Source organism: Chiloscyllium punctatum, chromosome 42 (genome assembly GCF_047496795.1).
Source record: "Chiloscyllium punctatum isolate Juve2018m chromosome 42, sChiPun1.3, whole genome shotgun sequence".
NCBI lineage: Eukaryota > Metazoa > Chordata > Chondrichthyes > Orectolobiformes > Hemiscylliidae > Chiloscyllium > Chiloscyllium punctatum.
In genome coordinates this window covers 55,881,190-55,903,729 of record NC_092780.1, presented here as the reverse complement: position 1 = coordinate 55,903,729, position 22,540 = coordinate 55,881,190, and the positions used below count along the sequence as shown (strand labels likewise).

General features: G+C 45.3%; 1 long non-coding RNA gene across 4 annotated transcripts; it reads right to left on the bottom strand.

The window, feature by feature from the left end:
• Positions 1-669: 669 nt before the first annotated feature.
• Positions 670-22,086, bottom strand: LOC140465948 (uncharacterized). Of its 4 annotated transcripts, XR_011955195.1 has the most exons (7): positions 22,004-22,086; positions 16,817-16,899; positions 14,238-14,344; positions 10,305-10,385; positions 9,044-9,280; positions 7,778-7,886; positions 670-2,098 (listed from the first exon to the last, which is right to left on the bottom strand). It is a non-coding gene; the product is annotated as an uncharacterized lncRNA (long non-coding RNA). The 4 variants fall into 4 exon arrangements; XR_011955192.1 differs by having other exon boundaries at positions 7,778-9,280; XR_011955193.1 differs by lacking the exon at positions 10,305-10,385 and having other exon boundaries at positions 7,778-9,280.
• Between the last annotated feature and the right edge of the window lie 454 nt (positions 22,087-22,540).

Here is a 22,540-nt window from a genome sequence, read left to right as displayed (position 1 = left end):
TGGGTTTCCTCCGGCTGCCTCCCACAATTGAAACATGAGCAGGTCGGGTGAATTAGCCAGAAGTTGCCCAAAGTGTTTGGTGCATAAATGTAGGGTAAGAGGGTAGGAGTATAGGTCTGGGTAGGTTACGTTTCGGAGGGTGGGTCTGGTCTTGTTGGGCTAAATGGCCTGTTTCCACACTGTAGGGAATCTAATCTAAAGTGACACTAACCTTCCCATCTGACCAACCCCTCTGTATGTTCCTCTCTCCTCCCGACTGTCAACTACCCAGAGTCGAAAACGGTGGTGCTGGAAAAGCACAGCCAGTCAGAAAGCATCTGAGGAGCAGGAGGATCGAGGTTTCGGGCATAAGTCCTTCATCAAGTACCCAGCCAAGCTCTGTCATTCACAAAGTGATTTGTTATTGCCACTCTCCTCCAATAGCGTACAGTCTCCTCTACATCATTTATGGGCATCACAAAATATACAAAAGGGTAACAAAATATTCAGCTTGTTGAATGACCTACACCCAGTGTTCTGTTACTCTGACTTCATCTAATATCTTCCTTCAGAGAGTTTCCCTTCTCTAAGGCCTGATTCAATATCACACAATGTTCCACTAAAGGATTTATCTTTGTAATGTGTGGAGTTTTTAAGTTATAAGCAGAGGTTTATTATCAATTGAAGATATAAAGAATGAAGAAAGTATTTATTCCAGATATCTGATCAACTAAATGATATCACTGAGACAGTGTTTCTGTAACAGTGACCAATAGAGTCGAATGGAACATGAACAGTTCAAGAATAAAACCCGGTAGCATCTTACACACAGGTTTGTGCAATATCAATAGTTACCATGACTTACTAGTGACACCCGTAATGGCAAGTATCACGGAGAATACTTTGTCAATAATGCCAAATGTTTCAAGAATTTTCTAAAGTATTTTGCCCTTTGTGCTGCAGGCAATTCTCTCTTTAAACTCTGTGCTGTTGAATTCTGAAGGCCTTTAATTTATAGCCTTTGGGAGGGAGTCCCAACATGGGGATAGTAAGATTGCAACATCACTCAACTTCTGTAAAAAAAACAACATTGTGACACAATGTTCCATCCATATTGTGATAAATATATTTAACGCTGTGACTCATGTACCATCTCTATTCACAAGAATTCAGTTGTCGATATGTGAAGATTTATTTGGCCAATAATTACGATATCCATTCGATCTACCCCGTCCCATCTGCAAACCTCACATTGTTTCACTGGACTGGACCCATTCAGTGATTATACCCCAAATGTGTGATGCCAAATTCCAAGGTGATACAATTGCCCTCCGGGATGTGTTTAAACTGCGGACAGTGATTGATGAGGAGAATTTATGATACTATTTCATGTGGAATGCAGCCAATAAAGAATTTGACATGAATTCAAGTAACACCAATATATACGCAGTCAAAATCAAATCTAGTATCTCAAGTCAATACACAAGTTTACAACGACACACACAGCAATAATAACACTGCCTCCAACTGATAGAGAAGCTGACACAGAGTCTGTAACAATTACTGGTCCTGTATCTGATGCAGAAATGGCAACCCATGTAGATTGACCACCCATTACAAACCTGCAAATGATAAACCAGACACCACCCCTCCAACTGATACAGCCCAGTGACTTGCAGAACGAGAGGGAGAACAATAGTGGGAGGAAAGTTAATAGTGAGGGGTAGAGACTGACATTTCCTCAGTTGCAGATGGTGTTCTGGCTCTCTCTGAGGTCAGAGCCAAGGACATCACAACTGCAGGACGCTCGGTTGGCAGTGTCTGTAGTGTGTAGCAGGGTGATGGTTCTGGATGTAGGTTTGCTCGCTGAGCTGGAAGGTTCATTTCCAGACGTTTCGTCATCTTCCTAGGTAACACCTTCAGTGGGCCTTCGGGTGAAGCACTGTTGATGATTCCTGCTTTCTATTTGTATGCTTGGGTTCCTTTGGGTTCGTAGCCAATTGAGCCTGCTGGACCATTCTTTATGATCACTCCTGATGATCCAAATCAATAGCCTGTTCCTGCGTGTTCCTACGCGGCTTTGATGGCTTCACCCCCAAGTGTCATATCCAACTTCTTCCTGAAATCAAACAACATCTTGGCTTTGACACAGAGGACGGACCGTGTATGGAATGAACTTTCTGGAGAAGGGGTGGGTGGGAGCACAGTTACAAGATTTAAAAGACACTTGGACAAGTACATGAACAGGAAGAGGTTTGGAGGGCTATGGGCCAGGAGCAGGCCAGTGGGACTAGTTTAATTTGGGATTATGGCCAACATGGACAAAATGGGAGGAAGGGTCTGTTTCCATGTTCTAAGACTCTATGACTGCTTTCTGACATAGCAAATCTGAGTTAGTACATCTCCCAGGTATCTGTATGTGTGTATCTGTGTACATGTGTAGCTTGGCGTATGTGTTTTTGTGTGTGCATGTGTCTCTTTGGGTGAGGGTTTATGTGCTTATGTGTGTTTCGCTTTGGATGTGAATCTGTGTGCCTGTGTTTGTGTCTCTTTGGGTATGAGTCTGTGTGCTAGTATGTGTTTCACTTTGGGTGTAAGTCAGTGTGCGTGTGTGTGTCTCTTTGGGTGTGTGCCTGTGTGTGTCTCTTTAGATGTGAGTCTGTGTCTCTTTGGGTGTGGGTCTGTGTGCCTGTGAGTGTGTGTCTTTGGGTGTGGGTCTTTGTGCCTTTGTGTTTCTTTTGGTGTGTGTGACTGTGTGCCTGTGTGTGAGTCTGCATGACAGTGCGTGTGTGTGTGTGTGTGTGTGTGTGTGTGTGTGCGTGTGCGTCTCTCTCTCTCTCTTTGGGTGGGTGTGCGGTGTGCCTGTTTCAGTGCCTCTTAGATTGTGTGTCTGAGCGTCTGTGTCAGTTTCTCTTCATATGTGAGTCTGTGTCCCTGTGTCTCTCTTTAGGTATGAGCCTAGATGCCTATGTGTGTACCTCTTTGGGTGTAAATTCTGTGCGCCTCTGTGTGTTTGGCTTTGTGTGTGAGTCTGTATGCGTGTCTCTTTGGGAGTGGGTCAGTGTGCCTGTGTGTGTTTCTCTGTGGATGTGTGACTGCGTGCCTGTGTGTGTGTGTGTCTTTGGGTGTGAGGTTGTGTGCCTGTGTGTGTCTCTTTGGGTGTGGGTCTCTGTGCCTGTGTGTGTGCGTCTCTCTCTCTCTCTTTGGGTGGGTGTGCGGTGTGCCTGTTTCAGTGCCTCTTAGATTGTGTGTCTGAGCGTCTGTGTCAGTTTCTCTTCATATGTGAGTCTGTGTCCCTGTGTCTCTCTTTAGGTATGAGCCTAGATGCCTATGTGTGTACCTCTTTGGGTGTAAATTCTGTGCGCCTCTGTGTGTTTGGCTTTGTGTGTGAGTCTGTATGCGTGTCTCTTTGGGAGTGGGTCAGTGTGCCTGTGTGTGTTTCTCTGTGGATGTGTGACTGCGTGCCTGTGTGTGTGTGTGTCTTTGGGTGTGAGGTTGTGTGCCTGTGTGTGTCTCTTTGGGTGTGGGTCTCTGTGCCTGTGTGTGTATCTCTTTGGGTGTGAGTCTGTGTGCCTGTGTATGTTTCTCTGTGGATGTGTGACTGTGTGCCTGTGTGTGTGTCTTTGGGTATGAGTCTGTGTGACTGCGTGTGTCTCTTTGGGCGTGAGCCTGTGTGCCCGTGTGTGTGTGTCTTTGGGTGTGGGTCTGTGTGCCTGTGTATGTATCTCTTTGGATATGCGTCTGTGTGACAGTGTGTCTCTCTTTGGGTGTGGGTCTGTGTGCCTGTGGGTGTGTTTCTTTGGATGTGAGTCTGTGTGTCTGTATGTGTGTCATTGGGTGTGAGTATGTACACCTGTGTGTGTTTCTCTTTGGATGTGGGTCTGTGTGCCCGTGTGTGTCGCTCTTTGGATGTGAGTCCGTGTGCCTGTGTGTGTGTCTCATTCAGTGTGAGTCCGTGTGCCTGTGTGTGTGTCTCTTTCAGTGTGAGTCCGTGTGCCTGTGTGTGTGTCTCTTTGGGTGTGAGTCTGTGTGCCTGTGTGTGTCTCTTTGGGTGTGTGAGTCTGTGTGTGTGTGTCTGTGTGTGTGTCTCTTTGGGTGTGTGACTCTGTGGGCCTGTGTGTGTGTCTCTTTGGGTGTGTGAGTCTGTGTGCCTGTGTGTGTGAGTCTGTGTGCCGGTGTGTGAGTCTGTGTGCGTGTGTGTGTCTCTTTGGGTGTGTAAGTATGTGTGCGTCTCTTTGGGTGTGAGTCTGTGTGCCTGTGTGTGTGTCTCTTTGGATGTGAGTCCGTCTGCCTGTGCGTGCGTCTCTTTCAGTGTGAGTCTGTGTGTGTTTCTCATTGGGTGTGAATCTGTGTGCCTGTGTCTGTCTCTCTTTGGGTTTGAGCCTGTGTGTGTGTCTCTTTGGGTGCGAGTCTGTGTACCTGTGTGTGTGTCCCTTTGGGTGTGAGTCTGTGTGCCTGTGTGTGTGTCTCTTTGGGTGTGTGAGTCTGTGTGCCTCTTTGGGTGTGAGTCTGTGTGAGTGTGTGTGTGTATCTTTGGGTGTGAGTCTGTGGGCCTGTGTATGTGTCTTTGGGTGTGTGAGTCTGTGTGTGTGTCTCCTTGGGTGCCAGTCTGTGTACCTGTATGTGTCCCTTTGGGTGTGAGTCTGTGTGCCTGTGTGTGTGTCTCTTTGGGTGTGAGTGTGTGTGTGTATCTTTGGGTGTGTGAGTCTGTGTGCCTGTGTGTGCGTCTCTTTGGGTGTGTGAGTCTGTGTGCCTGTGCGTGCGTCTCTTTGGGTGTGTGAGTCTGTGTGCCTGTGCGTGCGAGTCTGCGTGCCTCTTTGGGTGTGAGTCTGTGTGCCTCTTTGGGTGTGAGTCTGTGTGAGTGTGTGTGTGTATCTTTGGGTGTGAGTCTGTGGGCCTGTGTATGTCTCTTTGGGTGTGAGTCTGTGGGCCTGTGTGTGTGTCTGTTTGGGTGTGAGTCTGTGTGCATGTGTGTGTGTCTGTCTGTGTGCGTCTCTTTGGGAGTGGGTCTGTGTGCCTGTGTGTGGTTCTCTTTGGATGTGTAACTGTGTGCCTGTGTGTGTGTCTCTTTGGGTGAGGGGTTGTGTGTCTGTGTGTGTGTCATTGGGTGTGAGTATGTACACCTGTGTGTGTTTCTCTTTGGATGTGAGTCCGTGTGCCTGTGTGTGTGTCTCTTTCAGGGTGAGTCCGTGTGCCTGTGTGTGTGTCTCTTTCAGTGAGAGTCTGTGTGTGTTTCTCTTTGGGTGTGAATCTGTGTGCCTGTGTGTGTGTCTCTTTGGGTGTGAGTCTGTGTGCCTGTGTATCTCTTTTTGGGTTTGAGCCTGTGTGTGTGTCTCTTTGGGTGTGAGTCCGTGTGCCTGTGTGTGTTTCTCTTTGGATGTGAATCCGTCTGCCTGTGTGTGTGTCTCTTTGGGTGTGAGTCTGTGTGCCTGTGTATGTCTCTTTGGGTTTGAGCCTGTGTGTGTGTCTCTTTGGGTGTGAGTCGGTGTACCTGTGTGTGTGTCTCCTTGGGTGTGAGTCTGTGTGCCTGTGTGTGTGTGTCTCTTTGGGTGTGAGTCTGTGTGCGTGTGTGTGTGTCTCTTTGGGTGTGAGTCTGTGTGCCTGTGTGTGTGTCTCTTTGGGTGTGGGTGTCTGTGCCTGCGTGTGTATCTCTTTGGGTGTGGGTCTCTGTGCCTGTGTGTGTATCTCTTTGGGTGTGAGTCTGTGTGCCTGTGTGTGTGTCTCTTTGGGCGTGAGTCTGTGTGCCTGTGTGTGTGTGAGTCTGTGTGCCTGTGTGTGTCTCTCTTTGGGTGTGAGTCTGTGTACCTCTTTGGGTGTGGGTCTGTGTACCTGTGTGTGTGTCTCATTGTGTGAGGGTATGTATGCATCTCTTTGGGTTTGGGTCAGTGTGCCTGTGTGTGTTTCTCTTTGGGTGTGAGTCTGTGTGCTTGTGTCTGTGTCTCTTTGGGTGTGGATCTGTGTGTCTGTGTGTTTTTCTCTTTATATGTTTGTGTGCCTGTGTGTGTGTCTCTTTGGTTGTGAGTCTGTGTGACTGTGTGTGTCTCTTTGGTTGTGAGTCTGTTCTTTCAGCACACTGCTGCTCACAGGCCTCCAGTCCGCAAAGCAACCCTCCATCATCATCCTCTGTCTCCTACCTTCAAGGCAGTTTTGTAATGGCTTGCTCTCCCTGCATTCCATGTTTTGTAACCCTGCTAACCAGTCTGCTTTGTGGAACCTTGTTGAAGGTCCATATAAACAACATTCACCGCCTGGCTTAATCAATTTTCTTTGTCACTTCAAAACACTCACGCAAGTTAGTGAAACACAATTGTGCATGTACAAAGCCACATTGACTCTCCCTGTCATTCCTTATCTTTCCAAATAGATGGATATCCTGTTCCTCAGAATCCCTTCCAACAACTTGCCTGCCATTGACTTCAGGCTCACTGTTCTCTTGTTCCATGGCCTCTCCTTACCACGTTTTTAAAATAAAGGCACATCACCTGTCGTGATCAACGATACAAATACCTCAGGAGAGGCCCAACAATCACTTCCCTAGATTTCCAGAAAGTTCCAGGATACACCTGATCAGGTTCCAGGGCTTTATCCACCTTGATGCGATTTAAGACATCCAGTACCACCTCCTCTGTAACATGGACACTTTTCAAGTTATCACTGTTTATTTCGCCAATCTCTCAAGCTTCCATATACTTCTCCAGTAAAAATGACGTGAAATATTTGCATATCTTTCGCACCCCTGTGGTTCCATAGACAGCCTTGTTGACCTTTAAGGGGTCCTATTCTCTGGTCCAGCTAATCTTTTGTCTGTGATATATTTGTTTAATCTCTTTGGATCCTACTCCAGGACATCCCAGAAAGGCCGACTTCAAGGACCGCAATTTTCCTCTGACTTGATCAACAATGCCCTCCAACATATACCCTCCACTTCACACCTCCGCCTTAACCCCACGCCTCCAGCCACAATAAAGAATATAACCCTGCGGTCTTCACCTTCCACCCCACTAATCTCCAGATACAGCACATTAACCTCTGTTATTTCTGCTACCTAAAGTCAGACCCTATCAGCAGAGACATAATTCCCTCCCCAACCCCTTTCTGCGTTCTGCAGAGACCATTCCCGCTGCGCCTTCCTTGTTTGGTCCACACTCTCCCACCAACCCACGCTCCACACCCTTGACCCTCCCTTGCCACCATGGGAAATGTAAAACATGCGGCCACACCTCCCTCTGACCTCTGTACAAGACCCGAAAAGGATCTTTTCACATCAGGCAGAGATTTGCCTGCACATCCCAATACCTCATATATTGCATCTAGACACTATGGGAAATTTAACATGGTTCATCCAACTAACCTACACATCTTTGGACTGTGGGAGCAAACTGGAACACCCGAAGGAAACCCTTACAGATACTGGGGAGAATGTGCCAACTTGAACACAGGCAGTCACCTGAGGCTGGAATCAAACCCAGGTCCCTGGTGCTGAGGCAGCAGCGCTCACCACTGAGCCACAATACTTGCGGGATCTTTGGTGCTGATGTGCTGTCCCACTGATACCTCAACCACTCACCCTGCCTCATGTCCTGATGACGGAGTGAAATTATCGCTAGACCGTTAATCCAGAGACCCAGATAACGATCTGGGGATCTGGGTTTGAATCCCATCACGGCAGATGGTGGAACGTGAATTCAATAAATATCTGGAAAAAATAATCTAGTGACGACAAGGAATCCATTGTCAATTGTTGGAAAACTTATCTGGTTCACTCATGACCTTTAGGGAAGGAAAGTGCCATCCTTACCTGGTCTGGTCTGCATGGGACTCCAGACCTATAGCAACGTGGTTGACTCTTAACTGCCCTCTGGGTAAATGCAGCCATATATGCTGGCCGAGCCAGTGACAGCCTCATCCTGTGAATGAATAAAGAAAACAGGTCAGGTTTTGTTCCTTCTCTAGTGGGTACATCCTGCAAACTGAATCTGAAATGTTCTCGTACATACTAAACAAATACCTTTCCATCCAAGCCCTTCACACTACAGCACTCCGAGGCCATGTTGGTAAAGTTAAAACCCCATATCATTGCAACTACATTAGTCTGACAGATAACTGAGATCTCTCAGTAAAATTTTGTCTCAATTCCCCGCTGACTATTGGGAGAGGGTCTATAATACAATCCTAATAAGATGATCATCCCTTTCTTATTTCTCAGTACTACCCAAATAACTGCCTGGATGTACTCCGAGGAATATCCTCCGGAAGCCCAGCCGTAACATTATCCCTAATCAAAGATGCCACTCCCCCTGCTCTGTTGCCCCCTTCTAACCTTGCTATAGCATCTAATACCCTGGAACATTAAGCTGTTAGTCCTATCCATCTCTGAGTGATGTCTCTGTAATTGCTATAATATTCCAGTGCCATGTTGTTCAAAACCATAGCCTGAGCCCATCTGCCTGATTTGTCAGGTCTCTTGCACTGAAATAAATGCAGTGCAACTGGTCCGTCCCACCTCATTCTGTGGCTTGCTCTTGCCTGCCTTGACAGTCTGACCTGTGAACAATACCAGTCTCAGACTCACCTCTTTTCTCACTATCTCTTTAGGATTAACCTGAATCTCTCACTCGTTTAATGCCTCCCGAGTGGCACGAGCAAATCTCCCTGCTCGTCAGGACCCCAGGCTTTCCCCTTCCCATGCCATTAGTACCAATGTACAATGACCTCCAACTGGTTATCCTCCCCTTTGAGAAGATTCTGAACCATCTCAAAGTCATCCTTGACCCAGGCACCACCCCATTCTGATGTCTCACGGTCAGCTGCAGAAACGGCAGACTGTGCCCCTGACTAGAGAGTCCCGTATCACCATCGATCGTGTGGAACTGGATATACCTCACATTACAGTAGAGCCCGTCTCAGTCACAGTAACTTGACTGTCAGTGTTACAATCCCCTGAAAGTGTATTACCAACTACATTTTCCCAAACAGTATACTTGTTTGAGAGGGGGGATAGCCATAGAAGACTGCTGTACTACCTGCCTACCCCTCCTAGCTTTCTTGAAGGTAACCCACCTACCCGACTGTATCTGCAGTATCCTGCAATCCTGAGACTGCCCCTTATCACACCCCCAGGCTTCTGTCAATTCCTCACTGCCTTTAATCACTCCTCCACCAATCCATGCGTTCCAATAGGATTTACAATCACACTTGCTGCAGACATAATCATCAGGATCATGGAGACTCTCCCCAATCTCCCTCATCCGACAGGAACAGCACGCCACTCTACAACAGGCCATCTCTCCGCCTTAAGAACCTACAGACCAAGAAAAAGGCACAGTCTTACTGCTGGAAAAATACTGCCCGAGAATAACAATGCTTATGTTTTATATTTCAAACATTTAATCAAGAGACTGTAAGACATTAACAAGAAACCCTCACCTTACTCACTATTGTAGATTTGATAAAGTAGAACAGACTAAGATTGATGTTTGAAGAGACTGAAACCCACTGAGCTGATACCTGGCTCTGAGTACTTCCAAGGGTGAGGACTCTCTGAGGGCAGCTGTGAAATGACACTGTTTCTCTTCTCTGTCCACTCCATTTCCAGAGATGTTTATAAATTCACAGCCAGTCAGTTCAGAGAGGTCACTGCTTGGTTTTATTCACTGGGGGTGGCCTTTGCTGCCCAGACCAGTATGATTGGCCACCTTAGTTTTGGAGAAAGTGGTGTTAGACTGTCTTCCTGAAATGCTGCAGTCCATGTACACCACAGTGATGTACACCACAACCCTCCCTGTCTCTGTTATCCCCCTCCAGCCTCACCACCCTCCCTGTCTCTGTAATCCCCCTCCAGCCTCACTCCCCTCAGCGTCTCTGTAATCCCCCTCCAGCTTCAGAAATTACATGTCCATGATGTAAGATTTTTATTTGGATTCATTTTTGTTTCTTTTACCTCAAAAATGAAAAGTAAAAAAAAACCCAAAAAAGTGAAATATTTTCCCCCCAAACAGATTTCTGTTGAGTGACCTTTTGTAGAGGCCGACACATGGACATTTGAGTATTTTATCACAAATTGTACATGTAGAATGAGGGAACCTTTTAAAAAAAAACTCTGCTAAAAAGGGAGGTAATGGCCAGATAGTATTCTTGATAGACGAGTTATACATGTAACGTTCTGAGGATTAGGGTTAGAATCTCAACATGGCTGATGGTGTCATCGGAATTCAATACAATCGAGAATGAAAAGGCTAATGATGACCATGAAACTATTGTCGGTTCTTAGAAAACACCCATCTGATTCATTAATGTCCTTTAGGGAAAGAAACTGTTACCCTCACCTGGTCTGGCCGACAAGTGACTCCAGACCCAAAGCAATGTAGTTAACTCTCAACTGCCCTCAGGGTAAACACCCACATCAACTGAGTGAATAAACAAAAAGAGATTTATTTTTAAATCGAGGAGGAGAGCTTTTTAAAAATAAAATTGTGTTTTCAAAATTTAAAAAATGATCATCTTGGTCGGATGGCACTATAGACGCCGCAATAATCAGAGTGAACTAAAGGAACATACAAAGAGATCTCAGATATAAATTCAGAATAGTAAGGTGGTAATAGTAGATGATTCAATTTTGCAAACATTGACTGGGACGACCATAGTGGGAAAGGTTTGGTTGGGAAAGAATTTGTTAAACGAGTCCAAGAAAATGTTCTTTATCAATATATAAATGTTCCTATCGGAAAGCAAGCAACACCTGACCTTTTCTTGGCTGATCAGACAGGGCAAGTGACTGAAGTGATAGGATGGGAACAGTTTGGGTGGGAGGAAATTGTGGGCACCATGGAGAAATATTTGTATAATCGATAACTACGGGTGAGCTACCTGATGACTGGAGAGTGGCTCATGTTGTACCTTTGTTTGTGAAGGGACAGAAGGAGAAGCCTAGGAACTGTAGACCTCTGAGTCTGACTTCAGTGGTGGGTGACCTGTTGGAGGTCATTCAGAAGGATTGGGTTTACATGTATTTGGAGAGTTAAGGAATGATCAGGCACAGTCAACATGGTTACACAAGAGGGTGTCTCACAGACTTGATTGAGCTTTTTAAGGTAGTAACCAAGAAGATCGATGAGGGCAGAGCGTTAGACATTGTTTATTTGGACTTTAGTAAAGCCTTTCACAAGGTTCTGCATGGGAGACTAATTTGTAAAGTTTGATCACATGGGATTCAGGAAGAGCTTGCAAACTGGATACAAAACTAGCTTAACGGTAGTAAACAGAGCGTAATAGTGGAGGGTTGCTTTACAGACTGGAGGCCCGTGACCAGTAGTGTTCTACAGGAATCGGTGCTGGGTCCATTTTTGTTTGCCATGCGTGCAGATGATTTGGGTAAGAATATACAAAGTATGGTTTGTTTCTAGGTCTCATCAAAACTGTTAAAGTCGACAGGAACAAAGGTTATTTATGATTACAAAGGGATCTTGATCAATTGGGTGAATGGGCTGAAGAGGGGCAGATGGAGTTTAATTTGAATAAATGTAAGCTATTACATTTTGATAAAACTGACATCGCCTTTAGCCTCATTAATTAATTTCACTAATTAAAACTAAGGCCTTTTGTAGTGACATAGAACAAACAGACCGAGGGGTTCAGGTCTTGTGTCATATGTAGACAGGGTGGTTCAGAAGGTGTTTAGCACACCTACCTTCATTGCTCAGACCTTTAGGTAGAGGAGTTGGGATGTAATATTGAGGCTGTCCAGGATGCTGGTGAGGCCTTTTCTGCAATACTGAGTCCAGTTCTGGTTCCCCGTTATAGGAAGGATGTTATGAGAGAAGGTTCAGAAGATATTTTCCAGGATGTTGCCATGAATGGAGGGGTGGTGTTGAAGGAGTGGCTGGATAGGCTGAGATTTCTGTCACTGGAGTATAGGAGGTTGAGGGGTGAACTTATTAGAGGTTTATAAAATCACGGAGAGTGGAGATAAGATGAATGCCCGGGGGGTCGCAGGGGGATTGAAGACTCGGGTGCACACATTTTGAAGAGAGATGAGAAAGGTTTTAAATAGATTTTAGGATGTTTTATAGATATCCTAATCGATATTAGGATATTTTTACATTTGTGGAATGAACTGCAAGGGGAAATGGTAGCTGTGAATACAATTACAATTTTTAAAAGACATCGGCTAAAGTTCATAAATAGGAAATATTTGGAAGCAGGTGCAGTTAGTTCCGTTTGGAATTATAGTCGACATGGATTTGTTAGACCACAGGGTCTGTTTCCATGCTGAATTACTTGAAGACTCTAACTCTCGGTGTCTCTGTAAATTGCTCCATGCTCACAACGCTCTCTATCACTGTCACTTCATCAGCTTCACAACTCTTCCTTATCTCTGTAATTCCTCTCCAGCCTCAGAACCCTCACTATTTCTGGTATCACAAAACATCTGTCTCTGTAACATCTGCCATTCTCACAATTCTCCTTGTATTTGTAATCTCCTCGAGCCCCACAAATCTCTGTGCTAAGTGCTTTTCTCTAATTCCAGCCTTGAGGATAGCTCATTTTTAATTCAGATTCATGCACCCTGAACTCCAGAAATTATTACTAAACCTCTCTGCTCATTTTCCTCATCAAAACATTAACTAATCATGTATCATCTATTCTAATATCAAAAGGTATTAGATGATCTTACAGGGTATGTGTGCTTGATGACCAATATGGATACGATGGGGGCACTGTGTTAAACAGTTTTATACCAGAGACTCTGACCCCATTTTATTCCGTGTTTCTCTGTGATTCTCTTTTCGAAGCAGATAGGAGTGGGAAGCAGTGTCTCCACTCTTCATAGTCAGAAGATTCCACCACCATGGGCTGTTTACCCACCAGATCCACAATGTCCGATAGCCTATCCAAGCTATTGCGGATCCTGGCACCAGGGAGGTAACATATCATCCTGGATTTATGTCTGTGGCCATAGAAATGCTTGTCTGTGCATCGACTATTGAATCCCCTGTCACTTTAGCCCTGCCACTCTCTTTCCTCCCGCTCTGTGCAGCAGACCTTTCTGTGGTGTCATGAACCTGACTTTGCTGATTTCCCGAGAGGCTACCCCACCCGTAACCTCCCAACAGAATCCCAAGTGGTATATCTGTACCTGTTTGAGAAGGGGATAACCACTGGGGACTCTGCACTCCCTTCATGTCTATTTTCTTGATCTGACGGTCACCCTTTCTGCCTGTGTAGCCCTCACCTGCAGTTTGACTAGCTCACTAAACGTGCTGACCATAACATTCTCAGTATTTCAAATGCTCCACAGTGAGTCCACTCACAGCTCCAGGTCTGAAAAGCAATTTCCCAGTAGCTGCAGGTGGGTCCACTTCCTGCATACATAGCCGCCATGGATACTGGAAGCTTCCCTTATTTCCCACATTGTCCAAGAGTAGCACACTACGGGTCTGAGGGCTCCTATTTCAATGTCTCTCTTTATTCATTTAGTTACTCCCATGAAGAGAATTTAAATGAACTAGCAATCTTCCTTCACACAAACATTTCTATTAAAATCAAAAGCACCAATCTTTACTTAATCTGTTATGTTATTACTTTTAAAACTGTTAAGAAACACTCCGCAGGTATCACTTAAAAACTGGCTGTTCCAATTGGGATCATGTGAGTTTCTGAATGGCCTGAACCAAAACTGAGTTTCAGCTTCACCTTCTCCCTGTCTCACCTCACTCTGTTTACACCCAACTCTAAAACACTGTCATTGAGCCAAGCAGCCCCCACAGTGCAGCCCTGTCATTTTCATTGTCTGCTCACACCTACACTGCGCTCAGCCTCCTGTACTGTTGCATTGCATCTCAATGGGAGCTCAGGAACAGCACGTCACCTTTCAATTCAGTCCTTTCTTACCCCAGAGTCAACATGGACTTCAGCAGTTTCTGGAAGAATGGACAGTTGGTAGAATGTGGAACATTCCAGCTGGAAAGCTGCTGGAATTTGAGTCCAAAAGGAGTTTTAATGAGAAGTTTGCAGGTAATTGAAAATAGAGTTTATAGGTTAACATCATGAAGTGGGTGCTTGGATCGAAATCTGACAGTTCTTACAAAGAGACCAGGTGTAGCTTGGATAAATACGTGCTCCCTCTCAGGCCAATATCTCCTTCCTCAGCTGCAGGGCACAGAAGGCAGCACATACCCAAAGGGTGATCCAACCACGAATTTGTACGTCTTTCTGCTTAACAAAAATATTCGAAATATTTTCCCGCAAACAGAACAAACCTTTCTCCTTCCATAGTTAAATGCCAATGATGTTCAGATCCTGAGGACTCCATCGACTGCAAAAATTTGCTTTGAGATCCCAGCCTCAATTATTCTGATTTAATATCCTATGAAATGAATTCACAAAACAAAACTCACAGTTAGTGCAGGAAGAATAGTAAAGACATACTTTTCTCTTGGTATGTGCTTGATGTGTAAATGCCTCTCTTCAAATCGCACCCCACATCCTAGAAAGGGGACATGCACATGCGCCTCACCTGTACCTTGCCCCTAATAAAGATGGCGACCATATCCCAGATCCGACCACCACCTGAGGGCCGCAGCCGTTTTCCCATTTGCTGCAAACATGGGACCCAGAGTTTCTAATTCAGACTAACAAACCGCACAGTGTAATTAAAACTTCCCAGTCTAAAGTGACTCATGATCTCGATCTTCGAGGCCACTCTCCCCTTCCCTGTTTGCGACTCCCACATTCACCAACGGACGAGTCACGTGGCACTGCATCAGCAGAGTTACTAGTGACGTGTCATCCCATTGGCCACGCCCCTCATTCACTCCCATTGTTTGGATGACCAGCTGGTTCCACTTGGTCCACCAGTCCCAACACCTTTTCCTACTGGTCCGAAGCTGCTATCAATCAGCTGGACCCCATTGTAAGGTCAGTGGTGGGATCCTTCCCCTGTCTGAATTAAACCCGGAAGTTGTATGGATGGTGTCAATCAGGAACAACAAGCAGAAGGTGGTGGAAAATCTCAGCAGGTCTGACAGCATCTGGGAACAGAAATCTGTCCAGTGGCCCTTCCTCAGAACCGATGGGAGCTGGGAAAATTAGAATCCTGACAGTGTGGAAACAGGCCATTCGGGCCAAAAAGTCCACAGCGTTTCTCCGAATAGTATCCCACCCAGACCCATTCCCCTACCCTATTACTCTACATTTCTCCTGACTGATGCTCCTAACCTACACATCCCTGAACATTATGGGAAATTTAGCTTGGCCAATTCAACTAACCTGCAGATCTTTGTACTGTAGGAGATAGGGGTTCAAGAGTAAATAACAGGGAGGGACAGAACCCAAAGAGAGACCAGAATATTTGGAAAGACAAAGGAGTGGATTACGATCTGGCTGGAGGGGTGCATAGCTGTTAATGGAGGGGACAGGAACCTGTGTCTGGCAGTATCTCAGTGGAGGTGGTGGAAATGGCGACTGATGATCTACGTTCTGCTGCAAAAACGGACCCCGAGGTTCCAACTGCTTTCCACTTTAACACACGAGCCTGTTCCCTGGCCAACATCTCTGTCTCACGCTTACTGCTGTGTTCCAGTAACGCCTGAACATACCAAATTGCCCCGTTTTTCAAGGACTGCAATTTCCCCTCCCACGTAGTCAATACCATCGAATGTGTCTCTTCCACTTCCCGCACCTCTGTTTTTGAACCCCACACCTCCAACTGCAAGGATAGAACCCTCCCCAAGTCCTTACTTTCCACCCAGATACAACACATCAGCCTCTGCCATTTCCACCACCTACAATCAAACCCCACCACCAGATTCTTAAGGGGTTTGACAGGATAAATAGTGAGAGGATGTTTCCCATCATGGGGGGGGGTCCGAAACCAGATTCTGTGTCAGTCACGGAATGAAGGGTTCCGTTTCAGATTCATCAAGTTTAAGGTGACAACGACGTGGGTAAGGGGTTTCAGTAGCAATGGAGCTGGGGTGAGGAGGAGACAAACAACGTTTGAGAGATTGGAATTCCTGGTGTTTGTGATTGTGTAAATGTCTGATCAGAAGGTCAGCTTGGGGTCAGATATGACAGCAATATTGTGAAGAGTGTAGTTCTGCCTCAGACAGTTCCCAGTGAGAGGGAGGGGCTCAGCAATAAGGGTTTTGTAAGGCAATGGGTTTAACCATTACAATGTTTCATTGGAGGAAACTGCAGCTAATCGAGTAGTGGGAATGTGGTAAGCAGTTTGATAACTGAGTAACAGTGGAGTAATGGAGAGGGATGATGGGGAGGGAGAGCTGGGCATCGTCAGTGTAAATGTGAATCCCAACATGGTGCCTTTGCACAATGTCACCTCCTGGCATTGTTCGTGAGATACAGGAGGGACCAAGGACACCAAATGCAAGAAATTCAGAAAGGAAAGGGAGAGTGGAGATGGAGTAGGATTTTGCAAGAGAAGGACATAACCAGAAAAGACAGAACAAGGAACAATATCTGTGAATCGGTGAGGGGGACTGATGAGGAGGAGGAGGAAAGAGAGTTGGAAAGTCTGTAGTTTAGTTAGATTAGGGTAAAGGGTCAAGATGAGCTCTGATAAGGCTTGACATGAGATTGGAGAAAGATGTCAGTTTAGGACAAAAACCAGGAACACCACATGAGGCAGTTTGTCTCCGTGGGCGAGTGGGAGGGAGGGAGGGAAGCAACTGATCGGATTATCTCAGTCTTAGTGACAGAGAAACTCCATGTGCTCCAAACTCTTCTTGTTGGAGAGAAGGATGGAGGAGACAGGATGATGAACAGTATTTCACGAAGAAACAAAACCAGGGTTAGTGATATTTAAAATGAATGAACAAACCTGACGTATTTAACTTTTATCCAGAATATTAAAACAAATGACTGAAGTCCTGGTTCGAATCCCATCTTGGCAGATGGTGAAGTCTGAATGCAAGAAAAAAATAACTGGAATTAGGAATCTCCTGATCTCCATGAAACCATTGTCAATGGGGAAAAAAATCCTGCCAACCTGACAGTGGCCTAGCCAGCTACTCACTGTACTAATCACTGCAAAGTCTCAACACAGGAATGAAGCTGGATGGACCATTTGGCAACTAACAAGGCACCAGAAAATACAATCACAGAATCTCGATGGTGCAACGTCCTCCTCACTAACATTTTGATTTTGGTGCCAAAATGTGCAGAGCTGTCTCACAGACCAATCAAGGAACAGCCTGACATACACATACTCATGAAATCAACCCTTACAGACAATGACCAGACACCACCATCACCATCCCTAGATAGAGAGTGTGGTGCAGAAAAAGCACAACAGGTCAGGCAGCATCCGAGGAGCAGGAGAATCGACGTTTCGAGCCTAAGCCCTTCATCAGCCTGATCTGCTGTTCATTTCCAACACCAGACTCTCGACTCTGATCTCCAGCATCTGCAGTCTTCACTTTCTCCTAAAATCTCTGGATATGTCCTGTCCCACCAGCAGGACATACCAGGTAGAGGTTGTGGCACAGTGGTGTACAGACAGGGAGGATTTGCCCTGGGAGTACTCAGCATTGACCCCGGACACCAGGAAGTCTCACGGCTCCTGCTGATTACCACGTACCATCCTCCCTTGGCTGATGAATCAGTTCTCCTTCATGTTGAACAACATTTGGAGGAAGCACTGAGGAAGTAAAATGGCGTCAAATGTACTCTGGGTACAGGATTTCTATATACACAATCGAGAGTAGCTCTGCAACAGAATTACTGACTGAGCTGGTCAGGTCCTCAAGGATATAGCTGCTCAACTGAGTCTGCAGCGGGTGGTGAGGGAACCAAGAAGAGGGAAAAACATACTTGATCTCATTGTTATGAATTGACCAGCTGCAGATATATCAGTCCATGACAGTATCGGTAAGAGCGACCATCACACATTCCTTTTGGAAACACAAGTCTTGGCTTAAAGTTGAGAAAAGCCGCCATTGTGTTGACTGGCACTATCACCATTCTAAATGGGATAGACTTTGAAGAGAGATAAGATCTCAAACTGGATATCTCTGAGGCACTGTGGGACATCAACAGCAGCAGAACTGTACTTCAGCACAATCTGTAATCTCATGGGTTTGTAAATCCCACTCTCAAACATCACAATGTACAGTAAAGGAGGGCATGCCAAAAGCAGCACCAAGCATACCTAAAAATGAAGTGCTGACCTGGTGAATCTACCAAACAGGACTATCTGCATATCAAACAGCATCAGCAGCAAGCAACAGAGCTAAGTGATCCCACAACCAATGGAACAGATCGGAGCTCTGCAGTTCTGCCACACCCAGTTGTGAACGGTGATGGACAATTAAACAAATCACTGGAGGAAGCATCACAGATATCCCCACCCTTACTGATGGAGGGGCCTCACACATCCATGCACCAGATAAGACAACAGCATTTGCAGCAATTTGCAGCCAGACATGTCAAGTGGATGATCTATCTCAGCGTTCTCCAGTGGTTTCTAACATCACAGATGCGAGTTTTAAGCCAGTTCGATTCAGTTTGAATAACATCAAGAAATGGTTAAGTAGTGCAAAGGCTACGGGCCCTGCCAATATTCTGGCAATAATACAGATGGCTTGTGTTCCAGAACTTGCCACTCAGCAAGCCAAGTACCCCTCCATCACTGGCATCGACCAACAATGTAGAACAGGCATGTTCAACACAAAAACAAAGGGCAATCCAACCCAGACAATTTCTTTCGATCAGTCCACACTTGATCAGCAGTAAAGTGATGGAAGTCATCATCAGCAGGGCTCTCAACCAGCAGCTGAGCGACACTCATTTTAGGCTCCACCAGGGCCACTCAGCTCCCAATTGTCATACTGCCCTGATTCACAACCTGACAACCAGCTGAATCCCAGAGGTGAGGAGAGTGTGATAGCTCAGTCCCAATCCAAGACCACTATTTCTAGCTGATTCCACCCTCATCTCAGTTCATATACTCTCATCTACCTTGTGTTATCTCCAGACTTCATTATCCAAACACACTCCTGGCCAGCCTCCCACATTCAACCTCCCTGTTATCTCAAGAAAAACTAAATCTCTGCTGCCCAAGTACTCCCTTTTACCAAAAATTGTTGATCAATAAAAAGGCTCCTATTCATAATCAACAATATAGAGCCACAGCATGGAAACAGACCCTTCAATCCAACCCGTCCATGCCAACCAGATATCCCAACCCAATCTAGTCTCACCTGCCACCACTCAGCCCACTTGCTCCAATTTAAAATTCTCACACTTGATTTAATTCCTAGCTCACTGCATCACACACGCTTTGAGACCTCGACAACCCATTCTGTTCGAGACTCCCAACAATTTGTTAAATCATTATTTCACCTGTGTGGCTGTTTCTACAGTTGCTACAGTTTCTACAGCAACAAGGTCTGAAATTTGCAGTCAAAACCTCACAGATCTGCTTTCCTCCTTTCAGACTTTCCTCAAAACCTGCTAATTTTGCAATGCTTTTGGTCACCTGACCTAATATCATCCTTCTCTGGCCTCATGTCTAAAGTTAGTGAAATTATAAGCATATTCTTGATGTGGACATTATCTTCAAATCATCAGTGTTGCTGAATGAATAATCTGTAATGTCTCTTACCAACCACATTGTGAAAGCACCTTCACCACACAAACTATAGCTGTACAAGAAAGTCAAACATCACCCTCTCCACAGGCCACAGTGCTTTGGCATTAATCACTGGTATCTGTGGAAGGAGGAACACAGTTGATGTTTCAGGGAGTGTAAAATGGATTACAGGGAATGAAAATGGTGCAGAATTTGATAGTCAGAAACGGATGGAAAATACACTTGCTTATTGGAAAAAAGAATTCTTGACTGTTAAAAATTTTCTAGAAAAAAAATAATCTGATAATAGAGCAGCACATGGTCAGGGGCTAGGCAGCAGTGAGAAGTTAACTTACAAGAATCTTTGTTAAAGTAACAGTAAAATACTAAACAGACCAAAAATACACCTACTGTTCAAGACTGAGGAAGCTAGATTTTGACAAAGTAGCCATGAGGGAGCATAGAGGTGAATCAGAGCAATATTAGCTGTTATGATCCCACAGTCATAGAGATTTATAGCTCCGAGACAGATCCTTCGGTCAAACTCATCCATGCCAACCAGGTAACCGAACCTAATCTATTCCCATTTGCAACTACTTGGCCCATCTCCCTGTAAACGCTTCCTAATCATATCATGTATCTATTTAGAGGCCTTTATCATGTTTTAATTGTACCAGCCTCCACCACTTCCTCTGGCAGCTCATTCCACCCACTGCTTAAAGAGTTGGCCTTTAGGCCCCTTTGAAATTTTTCCCCGTTCACCCTAAAGCAATGCCCTCTACTTCTGGACACCACTACCCCAGGAAAAACACCTTGTTCATTTACCCTATGCATGCCCCACATGATTGTATAAACCTCCATAACATTACCGCTCAGCCTATGGTAGTCCAGGAAAAACAGCCCCAGCCTTTTATGCCTCACCCTGTAGCTCAAATCCTCCAAACCTCACAACATCCTTGTAAATCTTTATTGAAACCTTTCAACTTTAACTGCACCCTTCTGATAGGAGCAGGCCAGAATTGCACACAATATTCCAAAAGTGGCCGAACCAATGTCCTGTACAGCAACATGACCTCCCACATCCTATATTTGATGTTGTAACCAATAAAGGAAAATATACTGAACACCTCCTTCACTATCCTATCTACCTGCAACTTGACTGGCAAGGAACTATTGTTAGAAATGGGGAAAAGTGTTGTTTTTGCAGATATAGAAAAAGGGGTACAGCAAGAGAACTATTAACTCTATAAGTATTTAGGGAAGAGAATCTGTAATTATGGTTAATTAAATACTAATTTTTGTGTGTAATTATTATAAGTTTCAAACAAGTTCAACGTTTAAAATACAGTTCAAATAAGTTTTGTTTAAAACTTGAGTTTTCAGCAAAACGTTGAGATAACCAAAATGCTTGAGCTATACAAGTCAATGAAATATGCAGGGATGAAATGTACCAGCAGATTTGATACAAAATGTTGAACCAGATCATGATGTACCTATGGATAATGGTCAATGGACAAGTGAGAAGGAACATCAAGATATAGGTTTAGCCTTGTGTCTGCACTTAGTGGGGAAAGTTGCCAATTTGGAGAGAAGGGGGCAATAAGGGTGGAGCATAGCTGGGCATTAATAGAAATCAATAAGAAAGATCGGGTAGTATAGGAGCCAGTCATAGTCGGGAGAGATGACCTCACGCAACTCAAAGGTACAACTGGTGTAGTAATTTGAATTTGTCCTCACTTCAATTGTTCTGTACAATTGGAGTCCGCTTCTTGCAAAATCGTAGAATAAATTGTCTCGTTTCCAGTTTTGGTGGTCTCGTCTAAATCTTATTGATTTTGTTTTTAACACTATGAACCTGCAATCCGAGGTCTCTTTGTTCCGCGAGACTCTCCAGGGCCTTGCTATTCAGTGTATAAGTCCTGCCCTGATTTGCTTTTCCAAAATGCAGCACCTCACATTTATCTAAATTAAACCCCATCTGACTAATATCTCATTGTAATCTTGAGGTAACCTTCTTCCCTGTCCACAAAACCTCCAATTTTGTATGACCTGGAAACTTATTTACTATACCTCCTATGTTGACATCCAAATCATTTAAATGAATGACGAAACAAATCCAGAAATTAACACCCATCTCTCTAGGTTTTAATAATGCTCTGTGTAAATCCTGCCCTATGACTTTTACCAGAGAAACGCTGCACCTTGCCCCCTACAAAGATGGCGGCACCGCACGTGTCCAGTGAATCGTTGTCCCGAATAAAGATGGCGGCGCTCACTCAGCCCTGGAGCCGCGCAGAGGCAATTCCCCGTCTACTGCAAACGCGAGACTGGGACGTTCAAATTTGTGTTTTCCGTCGTGCACAATTTGTTTATAAAACTTCTCCTCTCATAGGAACACAGTTTTTCTCCCGTTTCCCTGTTTATTTATTTCCTTACCATATCCTTTCGCTCCATAACTTCCCGAGCATTCATTACATCGACTCTGCGCCAAGCGCAAGAGTGATCACGTGGTTTAGTCTAGTTCCGCCCATCATTCACTTTGATTGGTTGGAGGACCAACCTCGCCGCCAGGTCCTCCAGCTCCGCCCGCCGTCCTTTAATTGGTCCGGTGCTGACATCAATCACCCGGGGTCCCTTTGTTGGCTAGATCATGCGCAGTGCATCCTGCTTGAGCTGATATGTTGGGTAATGTGATGGGAGAGTTTACTGAGGGGAAGAAATGGAGAAAGTGAGGACTGCAGATGCTGGAGATCAGAACTGAAAAATGTGTTGCTGGAAAAGCGCAGCAGGTCAGGCAGCATCCAAGGAGCAGGAGAATCGACATTTCGGGCATTTCCCCTCCCCCCACCTTATCTCACTCCCAACCCAACCCTCAGACTCAGCACCGCCTTCTTGACCTGCAATCTTCTTGCCAACCTCTCCGCGCCCACCCCCTCTCCGGCCTATCACACTCGCCTTGACCTCCCTGCACCT